Source organism: Panthera pardus, unplaced genomic scaffold (assembly GCF_024362965.1).
Source record: "Panthera pardus isolate Hobbes unplaced genomic scaffold, ASM2436296v1 HiC_scaffold_3, whole genome shotgun sequence".
Classification (NCBI taxonomy): Eukaryota; Metazoa; Chordata; class Mammalia; order Carnivora; family Felidae; genus Panthera; species Panthera pardus.
This window is the reverse complement of record NW_026526876.1, coordinates 35,279,172-35,301,815: the sequence shown is the minus strand read 5'-3', so window position 1 is coordinate 35,301,815 and position 22,644 is coordinate 35,279,172. Positions and strand designations below refer to the sequence as shown.

General features: G+C 37.7%; 1 protein-coding gene across 2 annotated transcripts in view; it reads right to left on the bottom strand.

Moving 5' to 3' along the window:
• IKZF3 (IKAROS family zinc finger 3) overlaps nt 1-22,644 on the bottom strand; it is a 93,701-nt gene that overhangs the window by 36,357 nt on the left and 34,700 nt on the right. The window lies entirely within an intron of this gene.

Genomic DNA, 22,644 nt, shown 5'->3' with positions numbered 1-22,644 from the left:
AGGCTCCACACTCATCTTGGAGCCTGATGCAGGGTTTGATCCCACAACCCTGGGATCATGACCTGAGCTGAAATTGAGTCTAACGCTTAACCGACTGAATCACCCAGGCGCCCCTAGCTCTTTGGGTAGTAGATCTTGTATACAATGGAGTTTGAGAACTGCCACTCTCTAGTTTGACACAGTATTCTGCATAAAGTACATACATAATAAATACTTAGTACATGAATATACCACTGCATTAGCCTCCTAAATGGCCCACAGTATATGTGACCTCTATTTTATACTATATCTTATTTCCAGATTAATCAACCTGTAGCACTAAAAATCTTTTTCAAAAACTTTCTATGATTTCATTCTATTTCTAGAACAAAGTCTAAACTCCTTAGCAAGACCATCAAGGGCCTATCCAGAACCTGCCCTGAGCCTTCCCAATCATCTCATTTCTCACTAGTCCTCTTGAATCAACACTTTTTCTAGACTAGAGCCTTGCTACTCAAAATGAAGTCCTTGGATCAGCAGTTCCAGCATCCCCAGGGAGCTTATTAGAAATGCAGACTCTCAGGTCTCACCCCAGACTTACTGGATCAAAATTTGCATTTTAAACAAAATCCTCAAGGATTCCTATGCACATTAAAGTTTGAGAAGTATAGCAGCAATCTAATTGCAGTTTTCCAAGCCTCTTCTCTAGTCTTTTCCATACCTAACATACCCTTCTCTGACATCAACGTTCTATTCAAACTTCCAGATGCTATTTAAATGCCATTTCTTCCATGCAGTCTTCCTTGACACTCTAAAGTAGAAAAAAATTCTCTTGTTTCTGTGCTTTCTCATATACCTACCTCACTCTCCCTTATATTTAGCATATCACTAAGCCTGTACAGATTCACCTTAATATAGGTGATATGTTCATAAAGTGTTGCATGTAAAACCAATAATATTGTTCCACTGATTTAAATTATACATCCAGAGATGTTTCTCTTCATTTTTCTATGATTTTCAGTTGTCAGTAACTGGCAACATGTGAACTGTTAGTGAAAGCAGAAAATCTTTAAAAAAAATTTTTTTTAATGTTTATTTATTTTTGAGAGAGAGAGAGAGAGAGAGAGAGAGAGAGAGGAGGGGCAGAGAGAGAGGGAGACACAGAATTCAAAGCAGGGTACAGGCTCTAAGCTGTCAGCACAGAACCCGATGCGGGTTCTGAATCTATGAACTGCGAGATCATGACCTGAGCCAAAGTTGGATGCTTAACCAACTGAGCCACCCAGGGGCCCCTAAAAGTAGAAAATATTAAAGATCTGGCAAGAAATACTTAAATACAGTGAAGAACTGTCCAACAATATCCGAAAGGTTTTGTAAAGTGAATAAACCTTTTGTAACGTGAATAATTTCATATCTTACTTTTGTAAATTCCAGTTTCCTATCATATGTATCAGGTTTCTTAGACACACAACTTAAATTGCCACTTAAAATACTATCAAGGGGCCCCTGAGTGGCTCAGTCGGTTGAGCGCCTGACTTTGGCTCAGGTCATGATCTCACAGCTCTGTGGGTTCGAGCCCCACATCGGGCTCTGTGCGGACGGCTCAGGGCCTGGAGCCTGCTTCAGATTCTGTGTCTCCTTCTCTCTGCCCCTAACCCACTTGCATTCTGTCTCTGTCTCTCTCAAAAATAAATAAACATTTAAAAAAATTAAAAAAAAATACTATCAAGAATCTTCACAGGCACTAGCAATATTTTATTTCTTAATTCAGGTGGTGGGTCCATGTATTCTTGTTTTGTAGTTATTCTTTCAACTATACATGTAATTATATTTGCCTTTCTGTGTGTATGATATATTTCATAGTAAAAAATGTTAAAGGCTTCCTGAGTAAATTTTTTATAAGTGAACTTGTGGAGAAGAGAACATACCAAACCACAAATTGCTGATAAAGGTAATTGCTTAACATTCCCAGAGGGGGGAAAAATATGTCTAAATTGAATCTAACCCATAGAAAATTAGATTAAACTGAACTTCTTCCTAAAGGAGATACTCTGGGGTACAATTGCTCCCATCTTTGTCTATGTTATGGAGGCCTCTTAGGAAGATGACATACACTAACACACACACACACACACACACACACACACGCACACACACACACACCCCAGAGAGAATTTTGTAGGCTGAAGAGAACAAAGGCTTGGCTCACTGGGGCTGATGCACATGGTTTCATTTCCTGGGGTGATGGTTATCACATGAAAGGCTTGCACTCCAGAGTAGACATTTTTGGTTTCACCTGAGACACTGCAAAAACAATGGGTCTTGGAAAGGATCCAACATCTAAATCCTTCAGGGGCAATAGCACTCTCAGCCAACTGTGCCTCAGTTTGTTTTTACAGGCACATAAAATGCTCAGTTGGAGAGAAGAACCTATCAAAGATGGCAAATGGAACAGGCAACTTGGATGTCTTAGATAGCAGGTTAGTAGGAATTTCCCAGTGCAGAAAGGGGGTTCTGAGTTTCCACTCTGAATTATGGATCTCAGAATCCAACTCAAAGAAGGACAAAGCTTGGAGTAATAGCCTTAAGTTTTCCAGAGATATTGCGGGAAGGGGCAAAACAAGATAGAGGCTCTTGAACAGGGAAGACACAAAAGGGTGATGTTGTTTAAGTGTTTTACAAGGATTAGGGGTCATAACCATGAAATCCTCAGCACATGCAAAAGTCAACTGGATAACAAAGAAGCTTAATCATCTTAATGTGGCATTTTAATGATGCCACTGATTTGCTATGCCAATTCAGAGATAATGAGGCCCTAATGCTACAGATGTTCAGCCAGGCTAAAAGAAAGGGGGGGTGGGCTTTTCTAGCATGCCATTTTCTAACTATCCAATTAAACAAATTGTGAAAGCATCTAAATAGTTTACCAGGTTTTGACAGCTGTTAATAGGATTTAGAAGCTTGAAGCACTAAAGAGCAAAACGGGAGATATATGTATTGTAGGTATTTAGCCTACAGAATTTGTTGCTACCATCCAATACAACAGAAATAGATCAACTAAAACAGTTTTCCTTATAAAATTAATATCTCTACTCCTTTCCTACAATGGTCTCTTTGTATCAGAAACAAGAACACTGAAATCATGGGTCATTTTCATTTTCTAATTTACATTTTTATTTGTAAAGTGAGGAGGGAGGAAAACCAATGTTATTTTGCCAACTAAAGAATACTAAGTTCTAGTATTTGCTAACCAGTAAAATTATAAAGCTTCAATGAAAGCAAAAGTTTTGGTCATTGATTTATAGGATCTATTATGTTTTCCTTTTTTTCTTCTTTTAAAATTTAAAATGATAGACATCTATTAATTTTTAAAACACCTATTTTAAAATTAGGAAAAAACTGGAAAAGGTGAACCAGATGGCTAAGAGATGAAATATTATATCTTAATAGCAGCAAAATAAGAGATAAGCAGTTTGGCTAATATTTGGTTTGGTTAAAGTTTTCATTAAAACATATTCTTATCAGACTTAAATCTGCCCTTAAAAAAATCTCAACTGTAGGGGCACCTGGATGGCTCAGTCAGTTAAACGTCTGACTCTTGATTTCAGCTCAGGTCATGATCGAGCTCCGAGTCAGGCTCTGTGGTGAGTGTGAAGCCTACTTGGAATTCTCTCTCTGTCCCTCCCCTGCTCGTTCTCTCTCTCTCTCTCTCTTTCTCTTCCTCTCCCTCTCTCTCTCAAAAATAAATTAATGAACATTTAAAAAAATCTAAACTGGTAATTGCTAAATCATGTCGCTTCTTATTCAAAAACTTTAGCATGAAAACATGAAGGAGGTTTCTGTTGCAAAGGAACCATTCTCCACTTAACTAATGATGTTAATCTTTGTCTTATTATCTGACTATCAAATAGCTCATTCATTGCCATAATAAAACTAATTTTGTTTAATAATTTCAATGTGATGCTTTGCTTCCCTATCAGAACAAGAGATTTATTACTTTTAACAGGAATATACTACATATCAGTGGTAGGTGAGGTTCCAGCTGCTCAGTGGGCTAAATTTACTCTTCAGATGTCTTCATCTACAGTTGTGAGGATTGAAGAACATGGTGTGTGAAAGTTCCTTCTAAACTATAAAGCAGTATACAAATATAGTGGCTTTTTCATTTCTCTCTAACTATGAACTTTTCTATTGATCATTTAACCTATGTATTATTTTATATTTCTATTTCTGAGAAGTAACTACTATCCATTGAAAAATAAAGAATGAAAATATATCTAAAAAGATTGAGGTTTGGAGCGCTTGGGTGGCTCAGTCAGTTGAGCAGCCAACTTTTGATTTCAGCTCAGGTCATGATCTCATAGTTTGGGAGCCTGCTTGGGATTTTCTCTCCCTCACTCTCTGCCTCTCCCCGTCTCATGTGCTTGCTTTCTCTCTCTCACTCTCTCTCTCAAAATAAATAAATAAGTTTAAAAAATATATTTAGAAAATAAAGAGGTTGAGGTTTAAGATGTTGCCCAATCAGAGATTGTTTACCTAGTAGACATTTCATTAATAAATACAGAAGAAAAATCTTTCTTTTCATTTATAATTCCTTTGTATAGAATATTCACTCTCTTTTTTGAGTGCAATTAAAACATTTAAAGCATATTAAAATAGAATACTTAGAAAAATTAAAAAATTATCGTCCAAATACAGTTAAATTGGCTAAAAATAACCTGACTGACACAACACTAAACTGAGGATCACAGGTAAAGAAAGGAATGAAAATGCCTCCACATTCACTACAGAAGTTCCTGGTATGCATAGTATGTGTTGTGTTACATGACAGTTAACATGTTTATTTCCCATATAGATTAGGAGTATCTTCAAGGCAGGGGTCAGGTTTTAATATTTAATAATATTTGTGTCCCCAGAAGCTTTCAGAGGGCTCACTTACTCTAGGTATTGAATGAATAAATGAATGGATGAATGAACTCTTTGGGCAGCCTGAACCAATTTAAGAGGAAGGGGGGCACCTGGGTGGCTCAGTCGGTTAAGCGTCCATCTCATGATTTTGCCTCAGGTCATGATCTCCAGGTTCATGAGTTTGAGCTCCCCATCAGGTTCTGTGCAAGGACCACACAGGCCTGCTTGGGATTCTCCCTCTCTCTCTGCCCCTCCCCTGTTTGTACTCTCTCTGTCTCTCTCAAAATAAATAAACTTAAACAAGATGACGAAGAAGAAGGCGGCCAGGAAGGGAAGAAGGAATAAGCCACTTTGCTGTACCACTCCCTAATTTGTCTACAACACTCTGAAGCTGAGACGTGGTAAGCAGAATTTCTCCTCATGATACATTAGAAAAACACCCAAGCCCCACAGTGATAGATAACCAGTTCTCCAGTTGACTTCTTTGCTCATGGTGGTCAGCCTTTTGTCTCCCCTATTCCCTCACTTTGGAACAGGATGTCATCCTTTGGAATAGTATGACCAGTCCCTGCTTTTTTTTTTTTTTTTTTTTTAAGTTTATTTATTTATTTTGAGAGGAGAGAGAAAGTGAATGTGGCAGTAGGGGAGGGGCAGAGAGAGAGGGAGAGAGATTGAATCCCAAGCAGGCTCTGTACTGTCAGCATGGAACGCTATGCGGAGTTCAAACTCATGAACTGAGAGATCATGACCTGAGCTGAAATCAAGAAATACTTAACTCACTGAGTCACCCAGGCACTGCCCCCCCCCCCCCCCCCCCCCCCCCCGCCCAGTCCCTGCTTCTTAAACCTCTTCCCTGAGCTCTATTCCTGCCTGATTCTATTCTACCTCACTTATTTGTTTCTTCAGTCTACTCCTTTTTCTTGGTCTCCTAGGTGTCAGTGGTCTCCTGGGGCCTGTTTCTTTAACCTTTTGTTTTTTCACTTTACATATTCTCCTAATCCAACCTTCTGTTGTGGATGACCCCACATCTTTATTTCTAGCCCAGTTTTCCCTGCTCAGCCCAACAGGTACTTCCAATTACTTCTTAGATTTCTTCTACTTGTTCCACACTCAACAAGTTGCAACCTAGCTCATTATTTCTCTCTTTTTGACTTTCCTTCCAAATCTGCTCCCGCTATACTAGTCCCTGTTTTCCCCTTTACCTAGTGGCTGCTCATTGTCAATGTCTGTATATTATTCCACTAACAAACTTAACATGTAGCACTGTGCCAGGAACACAGTTTAGCTTAGTTACTGCTTACCAAATGAACAGAAGAAAGGAAGGAAAGAAGGCAAGAAGGAAGGAAGGGGTGCACAATTATTCTGTTCTTTGCTTCAAGTACAAAACTAAGGTTGGAGACGTTTTTTAAAAATTGCGCAGATTGTAATTTTGCCTAAGGTTAGCATGTTAGGCCACAGCAGAGGAAAACAACAAATTGTATTTCTAACTTATGGTATACCAACCAGACCCAAAGGATTTAAAGCATTCTTGAAAGAGAAGAAAATGAGTATATGGATTAAGAATTAGAGGATTCTTGCTCTTTTTAACATTATATTGATTAAAACAAAATACATATAAAATAAAATTTACTATCTGCTACATATTATTTGGACTTTTCTTCCTCTCTGCTTCCTCCATTCTCTCTGGTTTTCAAATAATGGAATTAGAGCACTAAGATACAAGGAAAAACTCAGCACTGACTTGTCCTAGGTGAATGTACAATGCTAAAAGCACATAAGGGAATAAGCTATCTTGTCACTGGAACATGCTTGTCCCTGGGGGTAAAGTATAACAACTGCTTAACAGCTGCCCAGTAACACACTTCAAGACTGCAAGCAAAGATCTATTGTTGCTCTACCAGAAACAGTGGAGGGTATAATGTCTGGCAGAATAAAACCAGGATGGAATCTAGCTGTAAACTGGAGTACAAGTCTTTTTCTACTTCAAAAGACAACCTCCAATGATAATGAATAGAGAGGTTTTTATTAACAGTATTCAAATAGCACCGGAGTGGGTACTGATAATTATAAGGAAAAGACAATAGGGTATTTCCCTCTTATGTTGCCCACTAAAAATGATTTGAATGTATTTTTTTTTAAAGTTCTGATGAAAGAGAAAAGGCTTTGGAGTAGACAAAATCTAGGTTCAAGCTGTACTCTACTTGTGTGATCTCAGCAAGTCGCTTGATTTCTGTAAATTTTCTCACTTGTACAATGATGATATTATCTACACCTAACAGGGCTGTTACTGTAATTACATTAGGCAAAATAATGTATATAAAGGCCTAGCATAGTAGCTGACACATAATATCTTTGTGACCTTGAGTTAGGCAAAGATTTCTTAGATATGATACCAAAAGCATGATTCATTAAAAAAATTTTTTTTAACATTTATTTATTTATTTTTGAGAGACAGAGACAGAGTGTGAGTGGGAAAAGAGGCAGAGAGAGGGAGACAGAATCCAAAGCAGGCTCCAGGCTCTGACCTGTCAGCATAAAGCCCGACGTGAGGCTCAAACCCATGAACTGTGAGATCATGACCTGAGCTGAAGTCAGATGCATAACCGACTGAGCCACCCAGGCGCCCTCCTAAAAGCATGATTCATAAATGAAAACATCTTATAATTCAATAGTAAGCCAAATAATCCAATTAAAAATGTGAAAAATATTTGAATTAACATTTCACCAAAGAAATTATACAAATGAACAATCAGCAAATGAAATGATGTTCAGCATCATTAGTAATTAGAGGCATGCAAATTAAAAGCACAATGAAATGCCACTTCATACCCACTACAATGGCTATGATCAAAAAGACAGCTATGAGTGTTGGTAAGGATATGGAGAATATGCACTCATAATATGCTGCTGGTGGGAATGTAAAATGGCACAGCCATTTGGGAAAAATTTGGCTGTGTAATAGATAGCCTTCTGAAATGGTTCCAAATAATCTCTGACTCCTAGTATTCATATCCTTTTATAATCTCCTCCCCTTGAATGTGGATTGGACCTAGGTGATTTGCTTCTAGTTAAAAGAACATGGCAAAAGCGATGGGAAATCACTTCTGTTGTTAGATTATAAAAACCTATGATTTCCATCCTGTTCTCTCTCTCAGGTGCTTCTCATGTGCTTCTCTGATGAAGTAAGCTAGAGAGCCTATGTGGTGAAGAACTGAAGGCTATTTCTAGCCAACCTACAGTGAGGAAACAAGGCCCAGTCCAAGAACCCTCAAGGAACTGAATCCTGACAATTACACGAATGAGTTTGGAATTTGATCCTTCCCTAGTCAAGCCTGCAGATGAAACCACAGTCTAGGTCAATACCTTGATTGCAGCTTTGAAAGAAACAGAGAATCCAAATAAACTGTGCCTGTATTTCTGAGATAATAAATTTGTATTGCTTTAGGCTGCTAAGGTTTGGGGTAATTTGTTACATAGCAATAGATAACTAATACAGACATTTCTTATAAAATTAAACATAAATTTATCATACAACCCAGCAATTTGACTCCTAGGTATCTACCCAAAAGAAATGAAAACATAAGTCTGCACAAAGACTTGTACACAAACATTCATAGCAGGATTATTCATGAGCCAAAAAATGGAAACAGTCAGAAGGTCTACCAATTGGTGAATTAATAAACAAAATGTATTTCATCAATAAAATAGAATATTATTCAGAAATAAAAAGAAACAAAGTACTAAAACATGCAATGATACAGATAAAGTTAAAAAAAAAAAAAAAGAAACACATTTGGCTCAGGTCAATGTCTCACTCTTTGTGAGTTGAGCCCTGCATCAGGCTCTGCCCTGACAGCGCGAAGTCTGCTTGGGATTCTCTCTCTCTCTCCCTCTTTCTGCCTTTCTCTTTCTCTCTCTCAAAATAAATAAACATTAAAAAAAAAAAACATTATGCTAAGTGAAAGAAGCCAGAAGCAAAAGACTACATATTGTATTATTCCTTTTATATGAGATGTCCAGAAATGGTAAATCTATATAGAGACAGAAATCAGATTATTACTTGTCTTGGGCTGGGAATGGGGATTCACTGCAAACAGGTACCAGGGATTTTTTTAGGATGATAGAAATGTTCCAAAACATGGTGCTAGTTGCACAACTCTATAAATTTACTAAAAATCATTGACTTGAACACTTAAATGTATGTAAATTAAAAGCTTTTAGGGGCACCTGGGTGGCTCATTCTGCTGAGAGTCTGACTTCAGCTCAGGTTATGATCTCATGGTTCGTGAGTTCAAGCCCCATGTCAGGCTCTGTGCTGACAGGTTAGAGCTTTCTTTGGATTTTCTGTCTCCCTCTCTCTTTGTCCCTCCCTCCTCTTGCACTTTCTCTCTCTCTCTCTCAAACATAAATAAACATTTTTTAAAAAGCTATTTAAAAAAACTCTATAAGAATTAAAAAAAAAAACTAACCTGACAACTAATATCTAGCTACACGGATACTGATTCTGTCTCAAGAAGGTAGAGTTTAGCTACTTATTTACCAACTATTACAGGAAGCATTGTGACAAGTGTAGCTTTTGACCTACGATTAATCCCATATGACAAATCCTTATGAAACTAACTTTAACTCCTTTTGTTCCTGTGTAACTAATGTCATGACCTTCTCAAAGAAATTAATAAGTATTGTGTTAAAAAAACACCAGGTGCATCTGTTACTTGGCAGTAGGAAAGAAAACTAAAGTAACTGTAAGAGTTGGCTTCATAAGACATTTCCCATACTTAATTATTTTATAACCAACCAGGTTGATAATATTTTATTATTAACTTCAGAGAATACCTAAGTAACACCGATTTTTGCTAAGTTGTGCTAAAATCCATAAATATCCAGATTTTCTAATTATATTACTTCCTTGTCACATTTTGTGCTTTTATGTCTTTTTTTGCTTTCATGTCTTACTTTCTATTCTGTTAGTAATTTAGTGTGCCTTACTAGGCTATGATTATTAATTAATTAATGAGGACTATCCCTGACCTACAAGTCAGCAGTGGTATAAAAGCCCATGGGGAAGCTCTCTGAGGGTTTACCCAGTGATGTGAGAGTTTAATTCTCCCATAAGAAAAGAAGAAAATAAATATTTTTTCCATATAGTCTCAGAGACAGAACCAGTACAACCTAAAGGACTAGAACCAGAAAACCAAGATGATTGTAATGAACAGTTCATAACAAAATTCCAGAAATAGTCCTGGGCTCCAAACAATGAAAAGAGGTAATAAACGTACAGTAAGTTGTGTCCAAGTTTGGGTGGATGAGAAGTATAGCCATAAGCTTAGACTGCCTTAAAAGAACCTAATAAAGAGGCTTTCCTATTGTCTCTAGGGCTGCCATGAACTTCCTTGAGGGGTAACAAAGGGTAACAAAGGCATGACTGGGATTTCTGCTTCTGTAGACACAGGTGCAAGAAAGCCTCGTTCTAACAAATCTTGTCAATGTTTTTAATGCCACCAGACTGACTAATATAGTGAAATATCTACCACAATCCCATTTTTACTTATTCAGCTGACATAATTAACAAATCTATTAAGGGTAAGGTCACAAATTATTTTTAATTATTAAACCATCAGTCTCCATATGTTACTGTTTAGACAGCATCACCCCCTGCAGAATAGAGTTTTCAAGACTGTCATTCTACAACCTCCAATCTAGATCCAATTGCAGTCGGTTAAAAAGCAGATTTCAACCAGGCAACTGAATGAGAAAACATCTGGACCTACCAGTCAGAATGAAAAAGGTCACATGTTAAATCCAGATAATCTCGTTTATTGGTGTTTGAAGGTTATACACCAAGGGCTGGATTACGAGGGTCCTCCTTTAGGCTTGGCTCTGACATCTTCACTCTTCTGCTGTGTGTGTGACACTTTAAAATCCAAAGCTTTCAAACTGCTGTGCTATCAGTCACTTCCAAATGTAATCTTCCTAATTCTAAGCCTGAAAACTATATCAACCTATTACTAGACCACTGAGTATTAGATGCTAAATTAGATACCACACAACAGAATTGTCAGGGGCAAATGATATCTATCTATTCTTTTTAAAAAACTGTTTAAAAAATTTCCATCTGGCATTTTTCTGTGGATGAAACATCTGTAACTTTCTTTATTAAAATTAAGAAAAAGGAAAGATCTTTGAATTGGCAAGGAATAAAATTAAAAGATTGCCCTACAATAGGTTTCAGGTCTGTGACAAAAAGGAGGATTATGCCTATTTCTTTAAAAAAAATTTTAATGTTTATTTTTGAGAGAGAGAGAGAGAGATAGTGCAAATTGGGGAGGGGCAGAAACAAAGGAGGGCAGAGGATCTTAAGTGGGCTCCGTGCTGACAGCAGAGACTGACGTGGGGCTTGAACTCACGAACTGTGAGATCAGGACCTGAGTGGACGTCAGACGCTCAACTGACTGAGCCACCCAGGCGCCCCAAGGGGGATTATGCCTATTTCATGATTTTTTTTATTAGTATATGTTATTTTATATACATACACAGCTGACTCAAAATTATTTATGTTGGGAGCCATTCTATAGACCATTACATATGAAACTATTACAAAAACAGCAAAGTTAAGAAGGCTTAAGACCTCATACACTTTGGTCAGAGCTTTTTAATCTTTTGGGTTGTGGACTTCTATGAGAACTGTACTCTTGACCCAGATAAAAGGCATACGTGCCCATAAACTCAAAATTTCACATGAGAGGTTTCCCAAACCTTAAGATTTTGGATTGAGAATCTTTGTATCAGGCTTTTAAATAGGGTCAGGATTAAATTGAAGGCTCCTTTATATACAGTGTACTGTATATAATTTATATGATAGTGGCTGGCCTTCAAATTATTTGCTCAAGTATTCTCAAAAGAATTTTGAAAGTTATATATTTCTCCCCTGTACCCAGTGGGCATTAAGTGGAAATTAAGTTGACATCTACAATTTTTCATCTCTATCTATTTATTTACTTATTTATTTGATGTTTATTTATTTTGAGAGAGAGAGAAAGGGAGCATGCCCAAGAGAGAGTGGGAGAGACAGAGAGAGAGGGAGAGAGAATCTCAGGCAGGTTCCACACTCAGTCTGATGTGGGGCTTAATCTCATGACCTCGAGACCATGACCTGAGCTGAAATCAAGAGTCAGACGCTTAACCTACTGAGCCACCCAGGCACCCCTCATAATTTAAACATTTTACAAGCACACATTTTGTTTATACTAAATTATAATGGTTTAAACTGTTATTACACTCTTCCAGATATATCCAATGGAATGTATATATTAGTGATTTGATTTACTCCATCATAAATTTAAAAATTCATAAATAAGCTTTTAAAAAAAATCAGAAAATGTCTCCCTGAACTTCTATTTCCATTTCACTTTTCCTATAGAACTTCATCCTTATGTACTATTCTCTTATGCTTGAATCTCTATTGCTCATCCTATCATATGTCTCTACAACAACAATATATGTATAAATAAAAATGTTTTTGTTACCATGCAGTGCTAAGTGTTAAAAAATTTCTTCTGGATTGAGTTATTACAATTATCAGCACACAATTGATTAAAACAAAATAGGTATAATGCAAACCTTGATCAATAATTGTTAAATATAAAAACTAAAATTTGTTGGAAATGTATCTTTTAATGATATGGGTGGAGGGGTATGCATTTTATAAAAGTTTGATTAAAGAAATTATCAGAGTGCCTGGGTGGCTTAGTTGGTTGAGTGTCTGACTTTGGCTCAGGACATGATCTCACTGTTTGTGAGTTCAAGCTCCACATTGGGCTCACTGCTATAACAGTAGAGCCTGCTTCAGATCCTTTGTCCCCCTCTCTCTCTGTCCCCCAGCCACTCTCTCTCTCTCTCTCGAAAATAAATAAACATTTTTAAAAAATCATCTTAAAAAATAAATTATCTAAATGACCCCTTATTTGGCATCCTGGAAGTATTTACACCTTAGGGCAAAGAGTAAGATTTGGGATGGGCAAGAGATGTGTCTTTCTTTTATAAAGTGGAAAGGATCACTGTGAAAGGGGAGACACAGAAGAAGAACCTCAACTACAACAGCCTTGTAGAGCAGATCAGATTTAGAAAAGAGAACATACTGAAGTAGATCCTCTGAAAATTACCCACCCCTATGTCATCTTTGAAAAGTCTTCCCATATCCCAGTTTGAAGAACACAGCCAAAAAAGCCCCATTGCCAAACTGTATTCACATGCTCTTCTTCACTTTACTTAACCGAATGACAGTTATTTAGTGAGCACTTGGAACAATGCAGGGATGAATGGATAAATGGATGGTTGGATGGAAAGGCAGAAAGAAAAATGGGTAAATACTGAGTATTTACTACATACCCCACCTCTGGCCTAAAAGAAGAATAATACTAAAAAAGAGACTCTGCCCTTGCCATGTTGTCAACTCTTTGGAAGACAGTAAAGTACAGTAAGACCTGCCACAATGCAGTATGTATAAAATTGGATATAACAAGATTGGTAATTGCCTCCAGCTGTCCACTCATCCTCCATTCACTGACAGAAGCAAGCTAAAATTGTTACGGGATTCAGAAGGAAGTAACCGACTCATGATTTTTTGGGACATTTTAAGTTTAAGGTATGGTCAGTTGTGTCTAGTCTAAACCTCACTGTCATTGCTTTGTGCTTTTTGTAACAGTACCTCCTATTATTTCATTAACTTTACAATCATGTGATCCCCATACTGTAAAGATAAAATTTGTGGATCCTACCTACCATGTTGTGGAAATGTCTCATACTCTTCTCATCTCCAACACTATTTTCCCCCATGCAAATTACAAGGAAAAAGAAAAAGAAAAAAAGGCCCCTCTGACAGATTATGAAAAATGATGACCTGGCGAGCCAGAACAGGATTTCATTCAGTCCTCAGTCTAGTGGTATGCTGGTAAGTGCTTAAAAACCAATGCAGAGCGGGGGAAGAGCTTATTTGTAGCACTTGCTGATGTCAGTGGTATAAATACCATGGCCCAATTCAAGCTTCCAGTGTGAAGTCAACCGGCTGACAAAATTCCTGAAAGTTTAATAAGAGATTATAAGCTGACTCTGGCACACCACTGGGATTCCTCACTTATTCCTCAGCAGGGTGCCTTCATGTGGTTACCAAACTGCACCAGGGTACACAATGGCCCAGGTCACTATGCCTGGTGCCAAATTTAGTTTGAGCAGCTGAACTCACTTGGCAAGATCAGATCCTATGAGAGTTAGTTATCAGGCACACATGGGTGTTTCACGAATACAGATAACCAACTGGATTGGAATCTACATTTTATTTCACATGCATCTTGTTTCCACTCCAAGGAGGCACATGTACACCTGCTCCACAGTTAAAGAAACACAAAAGGAAGGGGGGAAGAGTCTTTGAGGACCCACCAAGGACAGTGAGCAGATCCATTTTTGTCAACCATCACAACTGTCCATTCCTCTTTTGCAGATGCCAAATATTTTCCTATTAAGTTCCTTTTAGTTCACTGTGCTACACAGCTTGGTTGGAAAAAAAAAGTCCAGAGATGTTTTCTGTTAAAAAGATTCAAGGAGAGGTGTTCTGTCACCAACAGAACTTACCCGTTTGACACAGTAGAAGCGGTAAAGCCTCTGCCCATTGTGAGCGCTTACAGAAATCCCCTGTGAGTGAACTTCTGCAGCAAAGCACTGCTGATTTTGTAAGATAACCCCTGCATCCCATGAGCGACAGGTCTTGATCTGGGCTTGAGAGATGTAATATTTTGATAAAAACGGCACTTCCTTTTGAAGCATATATTTGCGTGTGCTGAGCAGTACCACTGGAACCTCAGTGAGCACCTAGGCGAGGCTGACTTGGTCTCTCCCAGCTCGCTCCAGCCATAGACCCCTCCTTCACACATCTAAATGTAGCAGTAATTAGCATCCATAAACCACAAATGTGGCTTGGGTTTTTTCCCCCCCTTTCAGAAGCATCAAAGTAGTTTGTATTTCTCATGAGCGCAAAAATGTTGTACACCTCAAAAGAGACTGAGACTCTGATATGGAAAGCTACTGAAGACAGGCATTGTATCTTCTTAGGTCCTAAGGTGGGAAGAATTTTTTTTTCAGCAGACTTTCTTTTTTTTTTTTAATATATTTTTTAAGTTTATTTATTCTGAGAGAGAGTGAGTGTTGGAGGAGGGGGGCAGAGAGAGAGGGAGGGAGAGAGAGAGAATCCCAAGCAGGCTCCACATTGTCAGTGCAGAGCCTGATGCAGGGCTAGAACCCCCGAACCATGGGATCATGACCTGAGCTGAAGTCGGACACTCAACCAACTGAGCCACCGAGGTGCCCCTTTCAACAGACTTTCTTTTTTTTTTTTTTTAATGTTTATTTATTTTTGACAGAAAGAGAGAGACAGACCATGAGTGGAGGAGGGGCAGAGAGAGGGAGACACAGAATCCCAAGCAAGCTCCAGGCTCTGAGCTGTCAGCACAGAGCCCAACGCGGGGCTCAAACTCAGACCATGAGATCATGACCTGAGCCGAAGTCGGATCCTCAACTGACTGATCCACCCAGGAGCCTCTCAACAGACTTTTTAATTAAATTTTTTATATTTCATCTAAGCATCACACAAGATATCACAATAGAGAAAATTTAAGGTCTATCAAAAATTATCAAATTCAACTTTTCTCATGGAAGCAGGTACAATCTTATATCTTACAGAAATAATTAAATAAATACTAATTGATCACCACTATATAAATAATTAAAAAGCAATCGATTTCATCTATTTTATTTAAGGGGTATTTGATAGTTGTGAAGATTAGAGACAGAAATAATGTAGTGCACTGAAGTATCTCCCCAAAATTCATGTTTGCCAGAAATCTAAGAATGACTTTTGTAGATGTTATTAGTTAAGATGAGGTCACACTGGATTAGGATGGGCCCTTAATCCAATGACTGGTGTCTATATAAGAATAGAAGACATACAGAGACATATACAGGGGGAAGGCCATGTGAAGAAGGCAGAGGTTGGAGTCACACTACCATGAGCCAAGGAATGCTGAGGGTTGCTGAGAGCCGGCAGAAACTAGACAGAAGCAAAGGAAGTTCCTTCAGAGGGAGCATGGCCGTGCTGACACCCTGATTTGAGCGAGACTTCAGGCCTCCAGAAGTGTGAGAGAATAAATTACTGTTGCTTTAAGCCCTCCAGTTTGTGGTAGTTTGTTACAGAAGCCCTAGGTAGCTGATTCAAAGGGTAAATGTGCAATTTAGGCAGGACAAACAGTGGTGTTGATGGATACTGAGGTGTGTTGTGTAATTTTGGGCCCCATTGCAGCTCCAGAACAAACTGCTTGTGTAGGCAGAAAGAGATGGTGGTTGTGAGGGGCTGCTGAAAATTGGGGGCTAGTAGTGTGTTAAATGTAGAGAATTGGGGGCCACAATAATTTTTCCTAATTATTCAAAGAGGAAAAGTAAAGCCAACAGCACATGCATGTCAAATCACAATCTCAAAACTTACTTGCTCATGACAGAATCTTTCCTTCCATATTCAAAGTGGGAAATGGCAAAGATGGGGATCCAATTTCAAAAGGAGGACTGAAACAAAAAGCTGTAAGGTTCTACCTCAGTCATTTTGCACTCGACTGCATTACTTTTTTTTACAGGGCCTTGCTGGGATGACATTCCACCAACTGTCTCATTTCTACCTAGTATATCCCTGGGTACACTACTATGAACCACACCTGATCTCTGGCCCTGATGTCCAGAGGCTTTTATTTTATTGTGTTCCTCAGTGAACACAAGAAATAGGGATATTCTTTTTTTTTTTTTTTTAAATGTTGTAAATATTTCTTTAACTTCTGCTTTTGACATTATGGTTTCTCAATGACACCTTAGGTCTGACAGGAAGGTCCCAATGTCCTTCATATTCAGTGAAGTGTTTACAATACCCCTGCACTCATCAAATGCTAAACAAAAATAAAGACTTAGGGATCTTTGGTTATTTCCTACTGCTCAAGATCAGTCTGGTCACCACTGAGAAGAATAGAAATAATAATTATTCATAGGAGTCAATGACCAGGCTTGAAAAAGAACTCTGAACATCTTCAGGTCTTTTTTTTTCAATTAACTTGGATTATATCACCTCATAGGTAGGTATTTTTACAAAGATATAAATATAAGCTATTAGGGCTCTTTTTAAAAAAAAGTTTATAATGGAATTGGATGAAAGTTTGTCATGCACAAACAATTCCAGATACAGTATAATTAGGTGCTTAAACAAGTATTAATTAAACACACTCCAAAAACTCAGCCCTAAGACTACACTTGAGGGAGGCGGGATAGTACAAGGAGGCCTCATGGAGGAAATTAACTTGAATTGATGTAAATATTTCCAGTGCATTAGTCTATTAGATTTAAATTTTCAAGAAGAAAGGAGGAGCCAACTAAGTGGTAACACAACGTTTAATCCACATATTTTATTTGTGACCAATTAGTTTATGTACAGAGCCATAATCACTATATATGTGTGAGATAGACAAAGCTAGTAATGATACATATTTTTCTTTCCTCTTCTCAAATTTTTTAAAAATTAAAAAAAAATATTTTAATGTTTATTTATTTTTGAGAGAGAGAGCTTGTGAGCAGGGGAGAGGCAGAGAGACAGGGAGACACAGAATCCAAAGCAGGCTCTGGGCTCCAAGCTGTCAGCAGAGTCCAACGCAGGGCTTGAACTCACAAACCGTGAGATCATGACCTGAGCTGAAGTCAGACGCTTAACCAACTGAGCCACCCTGGTGCCCCTCTTTTCTTTTTTTCTTATTTTTTTAAAATTTAAATTGATTTATTTACTTATTTAAATTTACATCCAAGTTAGTTAGCATATAGTGCTATAATGATTTCAGTAGATTCCAGTGATTCATCCCCTATGTATAATACCCAGTGCTCATCCAAACAAGTATCCTCCCTAATGTCCCTTACCCATTTAGCCCATCCCCTCCCCCACAACCCCTCCAGCAACCCTCAGTTTGTTCTCTTTATTTAAGAGTCTCTTATGTTTTGTCCCCCTCCTTGTTTTAATAGTATTTTTGCTTTCCTTCCCTTATGTTCATCTGTTTGGTATCTTAAATTCTTCTATGAGTGAAGTCATATGGTATTTGTCTTTCTTTGACTGGCTAATTTCACTGAGCATAATACCCTGTAGTTCCATCCATGTAGTTGTTAATTTTAATTTTAATTTTTTAATGTTTATTTTTGAGACAAAGAGCAACAGAGTGTGAGTGGGGGAGGGGCAAAGAGAGAGGGAGACACAGAATCTGAAGCGGACTCTAGACTCTAAGCTGTCAGCACAGAGCCCGATGATGAACTCATGAACCCTGAGATCATGACCTGAGCCAAAGTCAGACACTTAACCAACTGAGCCACCCCAGTGCCTCCCCTCTTTTCTTTTTTTATTTTATTTAAAAAAAAAAATTTTTTTTTTAACATTTATTTATTTTTGAGACAGAGAGAGACAGAGCATGAACGGGGGAGGGGCAGAGAGAGAGGGAGACACAGAATCGGAAGCAGGCTCCAGGCTCTGAGCCATCAGCCCAGAGCCTGATGCGGGGCTCGAACTCACGGACCGCGAGATCATGACCTGAGCCGAAGTCGGACGCTCAACCAACTGAGCCACCCAGGCGCCCCCCTCTTTTCTTTTTTTAAAAAAAAGTTTATTTATTTATTTTGAGAAGGAGAGAGCGCACCACTTGCACACAAAGAGCCCAACACAGGGTTGGAACTCACCAACCATGAGACCATGACCTGAGCTGAGATTGAGAGTGGGACACTTAACTGACTGAGCCATCCAGATGCTCCTATATTTTTCTAATTTAGAAAATAATAGTGTTAGACTCCCCATTAATGTCCTTTTGAAATATTTACATGAACATTGTTCCCTTCAAGGAGCAAAAGCTTTCTTAACTCATCATACGATAAATGTATACATTAGACCAGGAGTCAGTAAGCTATGGTCTGCAGGCCAAATCTGTCTCACAGCCTGTGTTTGTAAATAAAGTTACTAGTATGCAGCCATGCACATCATTTATGTATGTTCTATAGCTGCTTTACAGTACAACAGCAGAGTTGAGAAGTTGGCAACAGAGATCATTTGGCCACAAAGCCCAAGATATTTACTACCTGGTCCTTTACAGAAAAAAATTGTTAACTCCTGCACTAGGCTCCTAGGAATATATAGTAAAAAAAAAAAAAAAAAAAAAAAAAAAAAAAAGATCATCTCTGGGTTGTGAGTTCAAGCCCCACGCTGGGCATAGAGATTACTTAAAAAACAAAACAAAAACTAAAAATTATCAAAATACCTGGAGGGTAGGAAATAAGTGAATTTATGTTAAATGTTACTATCTTTTAAAAGTTTTTTTCCAAATATTTTATTTTGTTTCTCACACAATAATTCCAATTGGTAAACATTCTTTCCCCCTAAAAAATTTAGTCTATCATTCCATAAGAGAAAAATAAAGTTAGCATTCTAATCTTCTATAAAACAATTTTCTTTTTCTTTTTTGATTTAACTTTATTTTTTATTTTTTAAAATTTACATCCAAATTAGTTAGCATATAGTGAAGCAATGATTTCAGTAGATTCCTTAATGCCCCTTACCCATTTAGCCCATCCCCCCTCCCACAACCCCTCCAGCAACCCTCAGTTTGTTCTCCATATTTATGAGTCTCTTTGGTATAAAAAACAATTTTCTAAGAGCTGGAAACTTAGATGCACATGACATTTCACTTTCTTTAACATATAAATCAGACATGATTACATTTATTCTGAATTTAAAATATTCCAAGACAGATCTTAGTTCTAAAACTTTTTAAAGAACATTAGAAAAAATGCTTCCATTAAACTTAAATAAAATCGGATCCTCTAAAGTATGCTTTTAAATTTGTTTATCATTATTACATTATAGCTAAATTTTCTTTAAAAAACTAATTCTAACTACCTTTAAAAGTATAATCCTAACTAGTCTTAATGCATCTCTATGCTACATATGACAGAAGTACCTTATTATGCAATAGGCATATCTTCTATCAGGCAATGCTACTTTTCAGTTCTATTATTTTTCAATTTAGCATGTATAATTTGTATGTACTGATCATATTTTATCTTTTTAAAAAGCAGAGACCTTGTAACATCCTTTTCCAAAGGTATATGATTCAGATTAAGTGCTAGCATTAACAGTACAATAATCAGTTTGGAGTTTAATAATGAAATAATAAAATAATGCTAAAGTTAGCCTGTTCATTTCTTTTTTTTTCTTTACATTTACTTATTCTTTGAGAGACATAGAGAGACAGAGCACAAGTTGGGGAGGGGCAGAGAGAGAAGGAGACACAGAATCCAAAGCAGGCTCCAGGCTCTGAGATGTCAACACAGAGCCTGACGCGGGGCTCAGGCTCACAAACCCTGAGGTCATGACTTGAGCCCAAGTCAGACGCCTAACCAACTGAGCCACCCAGGCACCCCTGTTCTTTTCTTTTTAAATCAGGCTTAAAGGAAACAGCCATTTCTTCTCTCTTTCCCAAATCATTTAGAATGATTGATTATATCTTCTAGTTTCTACCAAGAACCATTATGACACTCCCAGACCCCTAACAACTGAGAAAAATACACCAATATCCCAATCATCACTGACATCGAATTGAAGGTAAGGCAATAGAAATGGCACCAGAAGCTACAGCAGTTGAAGATGACCCAAATTGATTGAGTGGACCACAGAGACTGAATCTCTCTCTTTTCTCTTTGGAAGCACTTCTGGAGCAGGGTCAAAATGTAGAGGACTGGAATCTATTGTATGGATTCCCAGAGAAGTGCTGTATCACATGAGTTTTTACAATATTTGTTTTAAATTCCTATTGTTGAATGAAATTCTTTGGTGTTTTGTTTATGTTTGAGTATTTAACCTGTTGGGTTGTTTTTTTTTTTTTCTGATCACCTGAAAAACATAAAACTCACAGGCTACTTCTGAATCCAGAGCAAATTCTAACATAAATTATAAATTTCCTGATCAAAAGTTCAAACTTAAACTTAAATGGCATCACCTACCAGAACTCGGAAACACTAATTCAGAAAAATGCAAGCCAAAGGCACAGTTATTGTTTGCCTTATTCTGAGTGTGACTCCATGGATGGCATCTTCAAGAGGTTGCATAAAACTGATAGAACATTGTATGCCTTTCCTCAGCACAAATGACCACATCCTGTGCCAGGCAGCATTTTTTCAGTCTCTGTGGTTAAGAACTGGTACAAATTAATGTACAGCTAGGCAGAGCTGGAATGTTAGTTGAAGCTGTGATTTGAATCTCAGAAGTTTTAGACACAGAATTGTATTTCTTGGTCCCTTAAGAATCTAAGACAAAAGGAAAAGATCTCAAACATTCTTTTTTTTTTCTTTTCTTCCTTTATGAAACACATAGATACACATGTATAATTAACCTAATGTACTCATTTAGTTACTTATTTGACAAATATTTATTGTACACCCTACTATGAGCCAAGTACTATTCTAGGTGCTACAAATATCTAGCAGTGAAAAAGACAGCCCAAGATCCTGGCTCATAAAAGGTAGAAGGATAAAGAAATAAATAAAACTCCAAAATTATCCACGGTAAGTGCCATGCAGAGAATTAAAATAGGGTAGTGTGTTAAAATAACGACTGGATAAAAAAAGAACAGTCACTGGGTTGTTAGGGAAAATCTCTCTGAAGAAATGACATCTAAGATGAGATCTGAGTGACATTCATAAAGGAATAGTGATCGGATTTATCAACATAAATATTAGCATAAAATGTGTGCAATGTTAATATAAATATAGTGTTCCAAATTCACAAAAAGCCTAGAAGTTTTCCATACTGCTGATACAGACTATATTTGGGTGGCAAGGATAGAGGTGAATTTTTCTTTTTTCTTTCTATGAACTTTCCAAACTGTGGTAAAATATAAAAATATATTTAGTCTTTGTCCCCAGTTCCTGACAGAGTTCCTAAAACCCTTGGAATTTCCTATGTGACAGGAGTGTCTTTTGTTATTCATAACAACCTCCTTTCAATCATACCTGAGTTTATACTAATGAACTTAGGATGGGGTCCTTAGTTAACCTCAGGATGGGATAGTCACCAGGAAGACCAAGTGGTTAAGGGTTAAGGGTTTCAGTCACAACCACCAAGCTCTGGGAAGGGGAGTAGGGACTGGAGATTGAGCTCTATAAGTACTCTTGAATAATGAGATTCAGAGAGTTTCTGGGTTGGTAAACACATCAAGATGATGGGCGGGTGGTGTGCCCAGAGAGGGCATGGATGGTCTATGCCCCACCACTCCATACCTTTCTCTATGCATCTCTTCCATTTGGCTGTTCCTGAGTTGGTCCTTTATACTAAACTAGAAACATTAAGTAAAAATTTCTCCTAAATTCTTTGAGTCATTCTAGCAACTTATCAAACCTGAGGGGGGTGGGTACGGAAAATCCTTCATTTGTAGCCAAGATGGAGAGAAGTGCAGGTAACATGGAGACCTGGTAGTTCCAACTGGTATCTAAAGTGAGGGCAGTCTTGTGGGACTGAGCCCTTAACCTGTGGGTTCTGTGGGACTGAGCCTTTAACCTGTGGGTTCTATGCTCCAGGAGTTAGTATGATAACTGAATTGAATTTTTAGTTGCCCAATTGGAGTCTGAAGAATTGGTTGTTGGTGTTGGAAAAGA